Here is an 11,010-nt window from a genome sequence, read left to right on the forward strand (position 1 = left end):
AAAGATCTAATCAAAAAACAGAACAGGGCCTCTCACGGTGCCGACTGTAAGCAGCTCTGTGGCCCACACGGGACATTTCTTAGGGAAATTGCTTTATCCTTGTGCACAGCATGCCAACTTTGGAGCTGTTGAAAGACACCTTTAACATATTTGAAAGCAGCGGCCAAGCAGCAGCCCCAGAGGAGACCATGCTGGGTCATGGAGGGCACGGTGCTTTCCTTGCTGGCCTCGAGGCCTCTGCCCCATCAGTGGCAGGCGGGGGCCTCAAAAGCTGCCCACCCTGGCGATGGTGGAGTGGACACACAGCAGCCCTTTGCTACTCCCCCTAAGACAGGACCCAGAGTGAAGTGCTCATGTCCATTAATGGCCATCCACTAAGGAAAATTAGTGACAGCACAATATAACGAAGGGCAGGGTTTGAATCCCTTCCTGTCCATTGGGCCCTGGCAAGGGCTTACCCTCTCTGAGACTCATCTGCAAAGTGCTCTATGTGCTAAGCTTGCCTGTCTTTGCAAGGATCAGTGGAGACATCTGTAAAGTCTGAAATGGCACAGGGCACCTGGGAGGCACCCAGTAAATGTTAAGTGCTCCTTTAAACTGTGTATGTCCTGCGACATTGACATTTCACCACCTGAATGCATCCTAAAGAAACACCAGGGCGTGTACTAGGATTCAGCTACAGAAGCAAAGGGCAGGGTGGTTCATAGAACCAAAAGGTGGAGATTAATATAAATGCTCACAATAGGGGGCTATAACTTTTTCATGGGGTCCCCAGCTTCCAGCCAGATCTACTCTGCCCGCACCTCCCCTGCACCCAGCTGGGATGTTGCCTCTGCAGTCCTCGCCCCAGAGAAGTTCCAGCTCCTACGGTCTCCTGCAGCTGTGACTGAACTAACAAATGAATAAAAGACAGGCTAAGTAACTTGGTTTTAGTCCCCATGGAACCTGTCAAAGGCAGTGGTCAGGATCAGAAGCCAGAGCTGGGAGATAGGAAGTTACTAATGCAGATTCCCAACTCCTAAACTGGGGTCACAGGTCTATCTTCATGTCTTTGTCCAGGCAGTTGGGACCCCCAGTCCTTCCTTCCTCACCTCCCCAGTCCAGCCTGAGAGCCCCACCTCCTCCAGGAAGCCCGCCCTGATCCCCCCAGGGCCTCTAGGTGCCCCACACTTCTGTCACCCCTGAGCCAGCCACGACTTTCTGGTCCACTGATCTGCGTTTTTCTACCCTGAGGGGCATTCCTCAGGGGACAGGAAGCTCTCCCCTGGGCTTCTTTACCAACTCCCATCCAACCCCACTTAGCACATATACAAACAAGCACCGTGCTTTGGAAGACAGGGAAGAATACATGTATGGGTGTGAAGAGGAGATTCTGGGCTTCAGCAAGTTCTCACGTTCTGCTCTCTCTAGAGGATTCAGCAGGGAAAGGGCCGGGGCTGAAGTCAGGAGATGAGAGCACGGGGCCTAATTCTCCATTAACACAGTCACTGCCTCTGAGCCGCTGACCCTGGGCTGTATCCAGTCTGCCCCTTGTTATATACTGCTGTGCAGCCTTCCTGCTCCCAGCCTCATTTATTCTTTCAACAAACACTTGGTGGATGGCTGTCATGTGCCAGGCTCTGTGAGGCTGAGAGCTAGGGACACGCAGCAGTGGCCAAGTCAGGCTCAGCCCCTGCACTCTCTCTCCAGACAGAGGGAGCGGGTACTGGTCACCTTTCTCCTCTTGTCTCCACCATAGCTTGTGGCACTGGGCCAGGCACAGAGGAGGTACCACAGAGTCTAAGTTCCTGGTAGGAATAACACTGTCTCTCAACCCAGCAAGCAGACAGCATACTGAACGATGCCTCCATCACATTTCCTCAAACCAAACTTGATTTCTTAGGCCATGCTTGGATGGGGATGCTTAATGACATTATCCGGAAGGATCCGCCCCAGGGCTTCAGTGATGGTTGTGCAAGAAAACAAAAACTCAGATTGCCAATTGCCCTTCCCAGGACCCTGGTGGGTGTTGCAACCTGACAGGGGAAATGAGGAGACACGAAGCGTGGATGTCGCACTTCTTAAGGAGCCTCAACGGTTTGCAAGGTGTGGCACTCAGTCTTCAGAGGCCCAGGACCCAAAATCCCATTCTCGAAGTCTTGTCTGCTGGACTCAGCCAGGCATGGGGTCTGCCAGGAGACAGGACTGCCGCAGGATTGATAATGACTGGGTTAAATGCCCTCCCCTCAATGCGGCCTATGGCTTTGGACTTGCTGGGGTAGGGGTTGGGGGCGGATTTCATTCCTTCATTTAACCAACAGTAACGATGCCTCCCTGGGGATCTGAGGCTACAGGAAAGTGTAAGACCTGATCACTTCCCTCCTGGGAGAGCTCACGCCAAACGGGTCAGACCCAGTGACAGGTCTGAATAATGACAAGGACTGTAAAAAGCAGTGCACTTTGATACCACTTGAATTCCTACAATAGACTGCATATTGGTTTCAAATATATACGACACCACTTGTAAAAATGCAAAGCTGATCTAATCACGCTCCCTGCTTAAAATCCTCCATAGGATCTCCACAGATTTCAGGATAAAGTACAAATTCCTAACCCTAACCCTCCCCAAATCTTCCCTGATGCTTCCCTGGCCCATCTCCCTCTGTGAAGCCCTTCACGGCATCCCCACTAACCTGCGTGTCCTGACCCTCTGCTGCCTTCACCCCTTCCCCCTCCCTTGCACGCCCCTCCACATACACACACCTGGGGAATTCATTCTACTCGGGTATCAGTGCCCCTGGGGAGCTCCCCATCCCGTGCCCTCAGAGCCCCTGCACATGTCTCCATCACAGACTTATCACGGGGGGCCCTAACGTCTCCTCAGCTGCCTCCCTCCCACCAGACGGGAGACAATGCAAGAGCAGGGGCTGGGTCTCCTCACCGGAGTCCCCAGGACTCTGCAGGGCTCTGGCTGAGAGAAAATGGTGGATGCACAAGCACGAGCAAAGAAATAAAAGCAACCTGCCACTTTAGAAAGAACATCCACAGAGGCATGACTGGGAGAGCAGAGCTCCCTGGGCTCGGGCAAGTCGTTTACATTTTCAGCCCTCGATTTTCAACTCTGTGCAATGGTGCGAACGGTACCCACTTGGACCTGGTTAGGCTGGGATGTTTCTAAGATTTTCTTAGTACAAATATTAAGTAGAGAGGCTATTCTATTAAAAGATGGTGATTCAGAATGAACCTGCCAATGGTGAATGAGCTAAAGAACCTCCAAGCTTTTATTCACAGGCGTCCATTAACTTTTCTCTCTGTACACGTGCATGGAGCTCATGCGACATTGGGCTGGGCAGGCTCTTTCTTCCCAGGAGAGCCATCTGTGCAGCTCCAGGTGGAACCATCTCACACCCATCTTCCTGGACTGTGAATCAATGAGGCTTCCCCGTGCCTCTCCTTCTTGTGGGGTTTCCATGGGAATCTTCCCACGGGGTGACCGAGCCAGGAGCCCCCAGGGCGGAAGCTCAGGCTGTCAGCCAGCAAGGAAAGCAGGGGATGGGATGAAGGAGGTTTGCCGGACGGTGACCAAGCCAGCGTGCTCTGCCAGGTCATTTGAAAGAGACACACCTCCAAGGCAGGAAGGCCAGAGGCCCTATTTCCACGTGCATTCCTGGCGGGTCAGGTCATCGCTCCAGCTGCCCCTGTGCCCTAAGCACACGTGGGTAAAGTTCTGCAGGACAGCTGGCCTCTGTGAGACCCAGCATGGCTCAGGCTGGAGCAGAGCTAGGAGAAAGGGGACAGGGTGGGTGCTGCATAACGAGACGCTCTTGGATCAACTTCTATGACGAAAACACAATGATCTTCACGTCTGGCCCATCCTTTATCTCATGAGCCGAAATTTGCCCACTTAGTATAACTGGTTGTCTGAAAACTCGGGATGCCTGAATGAAAAGGGAAACTCAGGCTTGGTCTAGGAGATCACAGTAGGAACCTGCTGGGATTTCTGAAGGTCCCTCTGTTAAGCTTCAGCTGTCTCTGGGAGCACTTTTGAGATACGGGGGTAGGGGTGGGGGGGGTGAGGGGGCATTGTTGGAGACGAAGAGGGGATGGAGAGGAAGTGGGGAGACAGGGAGACTCAGAGAGAGAGAAGAGAGGGAGGGAGCCCCAGGGAGCAGAGAGCCACTCTGGCCCCGGGAATCTGTGCGGCTTGTGCATCTCACAGAATGTGGCTGACAGGTGAGAGGTCTCTGCGGACTCAGCCCCACAAGTTTCTGGAGAAGTCAGAGCTCCAGGCTCACTCATAAGTGACTTTTCACAGCACTGAAAGCCAGGTGGGGTACTTGGGAACTGCTCTGGGCCTCTCCCTCTGCACACACCAGCACATGGAGGTGTAGAGCTCGGGGCAATCTCCTGCCACCTCTCGGCCCTGAGGTCCACCTGGCTGGCCTCATAAATGGGGCACACCCACTGCCGCATCTTCAGTGTCTGCTGCGCCCTCCCTGCATGCATCTTCTCTTACGACTGGCATTTCCAGCCCTCTGTGGATCCTCCCAAACTGAGTCTCCAGCCCCGCTTTCTCTCCTCAGCACCAGACCCACCTATCCCAAGGCCTCTGGCCACACCAGACTAGGGGCTCCTTCAAACGACCTTGTAAAGCCAGCTGGTCTCTTTCCCCTAGGACACGCCCACCCACTCTAGATATCAGACCTGGGGTTTCGGGGGCCACTGGCACCTCAGAATCTACATGCCCAGGACTGAAAGCAGCCTCTTCCCTCTCCGGCAAACCAGGTTCTTCTCTCGTCCCCATCTCTGCCATGGATCCCCCTGTCTCTCGGTCTCCCTCAATGCCTTCAGCTCTCCCTCAATTCAGATCTTGCCTGGATTACTAAATGGTCTCCCAGTGGGGTTCCCTGACTCCAGTCCGTGGCTCCCAAGCCACCCTCCATGCTGCCACAGGGTAAATCCGACCAAGGTACACACACACCTTTTGTTCAGCTCTCCAGGTGGCTTCTCCAGGGAGAAGCCGCTCCCCTTAGCTTGGCGTGTAAGAGTCCTTAAGACCTGTTCTTGCTTACTTCTCCCACGCCTAGTCTCCCAGCACGGCCCCCATCAGACCAGTCATAGCAGACTCCCCTGAGAGACCACATCCTGCCCATACCTTGGCCTCCGGGGGCCTTCCCACCTTCCCTTGCCTGGCTGACAGTCATTCATCCTCCTCCCACCCTCAGGCGGGACCGGGCACCCTCTGTGGTGTCCCTCCATCTCCCTTCGGCCTCGTCCTGCATCCACAGCTGTCTTCTGCACCCCGTGCTACATTTCTTGCTGGCGAGGCCAGCACCCAGCCAGCCTCTATCTCCGACCAGCACCATACCGGCATCTGCTACCTCTGTCTGCATTAGAAAGCACTTCTCAGACTGAAAAAGAAACTTCCACTCCACACCTCTTGTATAGTTTGCATTTTTAACAACAAATATTTTTCTTTCATTTTTCTTTCATAATATTTTAAATGGGGGTTAACTCAATATGTGTAGCAAAAAATCACATGCAATCAACACTGCCCTGGAAAGTTCTTCTGAGGAAGGTTCATGATACCCAATTTGGGTCTACCATCCTCTTTCCCAAGGGGTTCAGCACAGACAACTGTTTTTCCTCCAGCTTCAGAACGGATACAGCCAGTGAGACTTATTTAGGGACCACGTTTTGTTTTAAATATTTTATTTAAAATGGGGACTTCCCTGATGGTCCAGTGGTTAAGACTCTGCACTTCCACTGCAGGCGGCATGGGTTCGTTCCCTGGTCGGGGAACTAAGATCCCGCATGCCGCGCGGCATGGCCAAAAGAATAATAATAATAACAAAATAAAATGTGTTGCTGTTTTATTTAATTTTGTTGTTGTTTATCTTTGTATTTATGTACTTATTTTTTTTTAAATGACTCAGGCAGAGACTTCTGGTAGCTTTGCTCCAGGTACCTTCACACCCCCTGATTTTCTGCACCGAGTGGCCTGTTCTACCTGCCGGGCTGCCTGAGACCCTTCACTTCTGTACCAATAGAGAAGGGGCCTTTCAAGAACCTGGCTATGTTACAACAGGTCAGGCAACTCGCGGAGAATCAATTAGCCCCCATATGGTGAATGGTATGGGGAACGCTGCACTGGCCCAGGTCTTGGCCACTTTCTGGGGTAGAAGCGAAGCCTCCCAAGGACAGGCCTGTCTAAACGAGGAGAAGGAGTCAGTCTTAAAAAAGCCAAGGGAAAAAGTCCTTGGAGTGTTGGAGCAAAACCAAAAAGGCCAGGGGGTGGAGGGTAATGAGAGAGGCAAACAGTGAGAAAGGGGTGAAGGGAGCAGTAACCAGACCTGGAGGGCCCTGGGGGCACCTAGATTTTACACCCTGGCAACCTCGAGGACGTTCTAAGCCTGGGAGGGATTTGATCTATTTTATATTTTTAAAAGATGTTTCTGATAAATTATTATTATTTGCTAATCTGATATGTGAAAAATTGTATCTTATTGTAGTTTTAACTTACATTTTTCTTACTGAGTGAGGTAGGGCAGCTTGTCTTATGTTTGCTATTTCAATTTTATTCCGTGCATGTGAACTGTTAATGGTCTTTGTTTTTGCCCTTTTTCTTCTTGACTTGAGAACATTTTTACACGTTAAAGAGATGAGCCTTTTGTGACAGGAGTGACGATTCTCTCCCCAGTTTGTCATATGTCTTTTGTCATATGTCTTTTAACTGTTTCTGGTGATGTCCCTGTGGATTTTCTTCTTATATAATTCAGTTTATCAGTCTCTGAAATAAAATAGAAATACAGACTGGAGAGATATTTGAGTGGAATGGCCAGCAAGTTGAATTTTGTTTGCTGTTTGCCAAAAGTGGCTTAAATTCCTTTTATTAGTACTTTTAAAGGAAGTTTAAAAAATGGAATCAATCAGAGGGTATGTATCTCAAGAGGATTACGCCCTTGTGTCAAGCATGTTCATATCATGCTACTGACACAGTCTTTCTACAAACTCCATTAATCAGTAGCACTTTTTGAAAAATGAAGGTGTGGGAGATGAGGGATTCCCCCATCAGCCTCAGTGACAGAGGCTTCAGGATTTTGTTGGAGGATAGAGGCACCAAGGTGGGAAAACAGAGGGAGAGACAGGAGAGGGGAGAGACGTAGTGCACGGATGCTTATTCCCTCGGTGCGATGATCTCCTGGAAGGGGGGACGGGCAGTTCCTGGATCCTCCTTTTAATAGCGTTTTTTTCTGAGGCTCAGGCACGCCTTCCTAATTTATGCTCATCGATTGCAGGGGGACAGAAGGTGCATGGAGGAGGGAGGCTCAGATTCCTAGAGAGGAGAGAACTCCTACCTTCACCCCCCAAACTCCCCCAGGAGGAGGATGGGGCAGACGAGGAAACTTAGCTGGGAGAGATGAGAGTACTTGCCCAAGGTCACACCGCTGGTGTGGAGGCGGAATTCGAACTCAAGCCTTACTCTAGAGCCCAGAGCTCCCCACCTCCTAGCGCTGGCGGCCCAGAAGTGCCCTCCTCTCCTTTCCAGTCCGCAACAGCCCACGCTCCGCCATCCGGGAGGCAGAAGCAGCCTCTCCCCCCGGCTTCTCCCGCCAGGGAGAGGTCCTGGGCTCGCGTCCCCTCCTGGCTCCGAGCCCGTGGCGCGTCTTGCGCTACCCGGGCGGACACATTCACCGCGCTCCAAGCTCTGGCCTCCTCCCTCCTTCCCAGACCCCACCCCCACCCCCTGCCCGTGACTCACGAAGCACGCGACCCCCTCCCTTACTAAGCATCGCCAAGTTTGTCTCCAAGCAAGGCCAGGAACTGGCCCCAAGCAGCGCCCAGACCGGGCGACAAGCCTCACTATCCAGCGTCAAGAGTAAACGATAACAGCCACCACTTCACCAGCGCCCACTGCGTGCCGGGCGCTTGATTTCCACCGCTCTGAACACGCCCCACCAACAACCCAGATGAACAGACCCCTGGAAATTACTGTCCGCAATACACACAGGAGAGAGCTGCTGCAGCTCTGGAAAGTTGGATAATACGCTTGGGCTCACACAGCTAATAATAATGCTAACATTTGATCGAGTATTTCCTATGTGCCAGGCACAGGTCCACGTACATTACGAGGACCACCCCATAGATCCTACCAATAGCCCTATTAAAAGGGTACCATTATCATCCCCATCCTATGGATGAGGAAATCGAGGTTTGGCGCCTTGCCCAAGGTCACCCAGCCAGTGAATGACAGATCATGGACCCAACCCAGGCAGGGTGACTGGGGGGGAGGGGGGTAGTTTTTTGTGGTGTCTCCATTACGCAGAAAAGCAGCGGGCTTCGAACCTATGGCACCAGGGGCCGGCCCTCAACGCCCCATGGCTGCGCGCAAACCAACCAGGTCGGACTGCCACAGCCCGCAGAGAGGAACTCCCGAGGACCTGGACGGGACCCACGCCAGGAGCGTCGGCTGTGGCGAGTGCCGGCCCGCACGAGGTCCGCGCGGCCAGATTTCGGCTCCCGCGTGCCCCTCACCAGAAGATGGAGAATACTCACCATAAAAGAGAGGGCAAGCGCCTGCCCTGGAGGAATCGCCAGCGCTGGCAGGTCCTGGACTGCCGGGAGAGGCGTCTGCCGCCGCTGCCGCCCACTCAGGGGCGCCCGAGCGACCCCGAAGATGCCGGCTGGCTCCCCGGGGCCAGGGGCGCGTCCTCACGGCCCGTGCCCAGGAGCAGCGCCCCCTCTGCCCAGCAGGGTGGCCTGGAGTTGGAGCGTTCTTGGGAAGTTGGCGCTCCGGCGCGGCGGGAGGGCGCAGGAGGCCGGGTGGGAGTGGGGAAGCGCCTTTCTGCGCGGATCCCGAGGGCGCGCCAAGGCCCGCGCTCCAGCGGTTCCTAAGCTCCGCGCCAGACCCGGAGGGCGGCGAGTCCCGAGCTCGGGGCGCACGGGCCGCGCCTCGGCCTCCGGCCCCTGGCGCGCCCAGCGACTTCCCCCGCGCCCTGGGCGCACGCACTGGTGGTCGGAGCTGGGGCCCGGGCCCGGGCTACGGTGCGCTCACCGCCCTCCCCAGGGGCTGGGCGCCTTTGTGCGCGGGGCGCGTCGGCCGCCGCGGCCAGCTCTGGATGCTGCAGCCGCCGCCGCCTCCCTCTCTTCCTCCGCCGCCGCCCGCTCCCCGCCTTCCCGGCCGGCCCGGAGGCTGCAGCTGAAAGCCGATCCGGCTGAGCTCATCCCTGAAGGCCACTAATCCAATAGCCGCGGAAGGCGCGGCCGCCGGGAACGCCCCTTCCCCCACCATCCCGCGCCCCGGCCCGTCCCAGCTCGGGCCGCTGCCGGCGCCGCCACCTTCCCGAGGCCACCAGCTGGCGGGAGAGGGAAGTGGGGCCCGCGCCCGCGTCCCCGTGCCGAGTCGGCGCGGTCGCCATTCACCAGCCCGCTAGCCCGCGCACTCCCTCACTCACGCACTCATTCATGCGCGCCCCTCCCTATTCATTCAAGAGCTCCGGGAGCGCCGGGGTGGGTACCCCTGAGCTGGAGGGGACACACACAGTCACTCGGCAGCTTTGCTGTCTTTACCCAATGCATGTGGGAAATAGCAGCCGGGGAAATGGCATGGTCTAATAACCTCTTCCTCAGACACGTGTCTACACTTAATTTCTTAAGATCAGGATCCAACTCATCTTCTAAAGTCCAATTTCATACCGCACCTGCTTCACGGAGCCTTCCCCGCCCACCCGAGGCGCAAGCAGGGGGGTCTCTCTACTCTGCCTGCTACCAGCGCTGAAGGTGGGCAGCCTCTTCGCCAGCAGGCGCAGAGAGATAAGGAAGAGGGCGTGGCCAGAGCGGAGGCCAAGCGAGTGCTTGTAGCATCAGTGCTTCCTTGGGGATATTGAAAGTTACTGGTCTGGGTGCCTTCGTCTCTGCGCCCAGAGTTGACCTCAGTTCATGCCACAGTCATTTGGTCTGACCCCAGCCCTCTCTGTGCCAGGTACCAAAGAGCCTCGACGCAGAGCGCCCATTCATCTGGGACACAGGCAAGCAAAGGCAATCCAACCTAGTGCGAGAAATGTTTTGATGGCGGCTCTGGGACTCCTTTCCCAGACTGGGAAGGGCAGTCTGGAATTAGCTCCTGGAGGCAGAGGGACGGGATGGTCACCTGGCTAGGTTCCTATCACAGCACAGAGCCTATGGTATGACTGGAATGTAAACATTAAGGTAAGATGTAGCTGGAGGGATGGACAGTGGCTAGGGTCTTGGGAGCCATCCAAAGAGTTTGACCGTTCCCCCAAGATTAGTTGAGGCCTTTAAGCAGGGTAATATTTTGTCAGATTTGCATTCTATAAAGATCTCTCAGTAGCAGAGTGGGTGGATGGAGGAAATCAGCTTGGAAGCTACTGAAATAGTCCAAGCAAAAGATGATGCCTCATAAACCAGGGTAGCCGTGGTGGGATGGCCAAAGGGTGTATTGATCAAGTATTTGTTGCACTTATCCTATTGTTTTGTCGTTGCCTGTTTGTATGTCTGTCTCCCTCCTAAGGCTGTGAACCCCCTCAAAGGGCAAGAATACATTTTATACATCTCTGGATTCCCTGTACCCAGCACAGAACAGACATTGAGTAAATGTGATTTGAACTGACCCGAGTGGCAGTTCTGATGTACATTCACACTTACTGTATTTTGGGGGTCTCCACAGCAGGCCTTTCTATCCCCCCATTAGGAAACTCTTGGAGCACTTAGTCTGCAAGTTACTGAGGGGACTATGGACACAGGAGGGGGGCAAGAAAAGAAAATCTGGGGAAAAAAGATATGGAAGCAAAGGGGAATTGAAAGAAGACTTTCAGTGGTTTCTCCACCTGAACCTAATCTGGCTGACAGGGTGGAGGAAGAGGATGCCATCACTTGCCCTCTTTGCTGGAAACATGACAACAGCTTCAAGGACAAGATGGGGAAGGAGAAATAGCCACAATTTGAGAAACTAACTTCTTCTCCCTTGGGGGCTCCAGATAGGTTCACCATACTGACCCTTCCAAATATGCC

The sequence above is a fragment of the Lipotes vexillifer genome, unplaced genomic scaffold (genome assembly GCF_000442215.2).
Source record: "Lipotes vexillifer unplaced genomic scaffold, Lipotes_vexillifer_v1.1 scaffold40, whole genome shotgun sequence".
Lineage (NCBI taxonomy): Eukaryota > Metazoa > Chordata > Mammalia > Artiodactyla > Lipotidae > Lipotes > Lipotes vexillifer.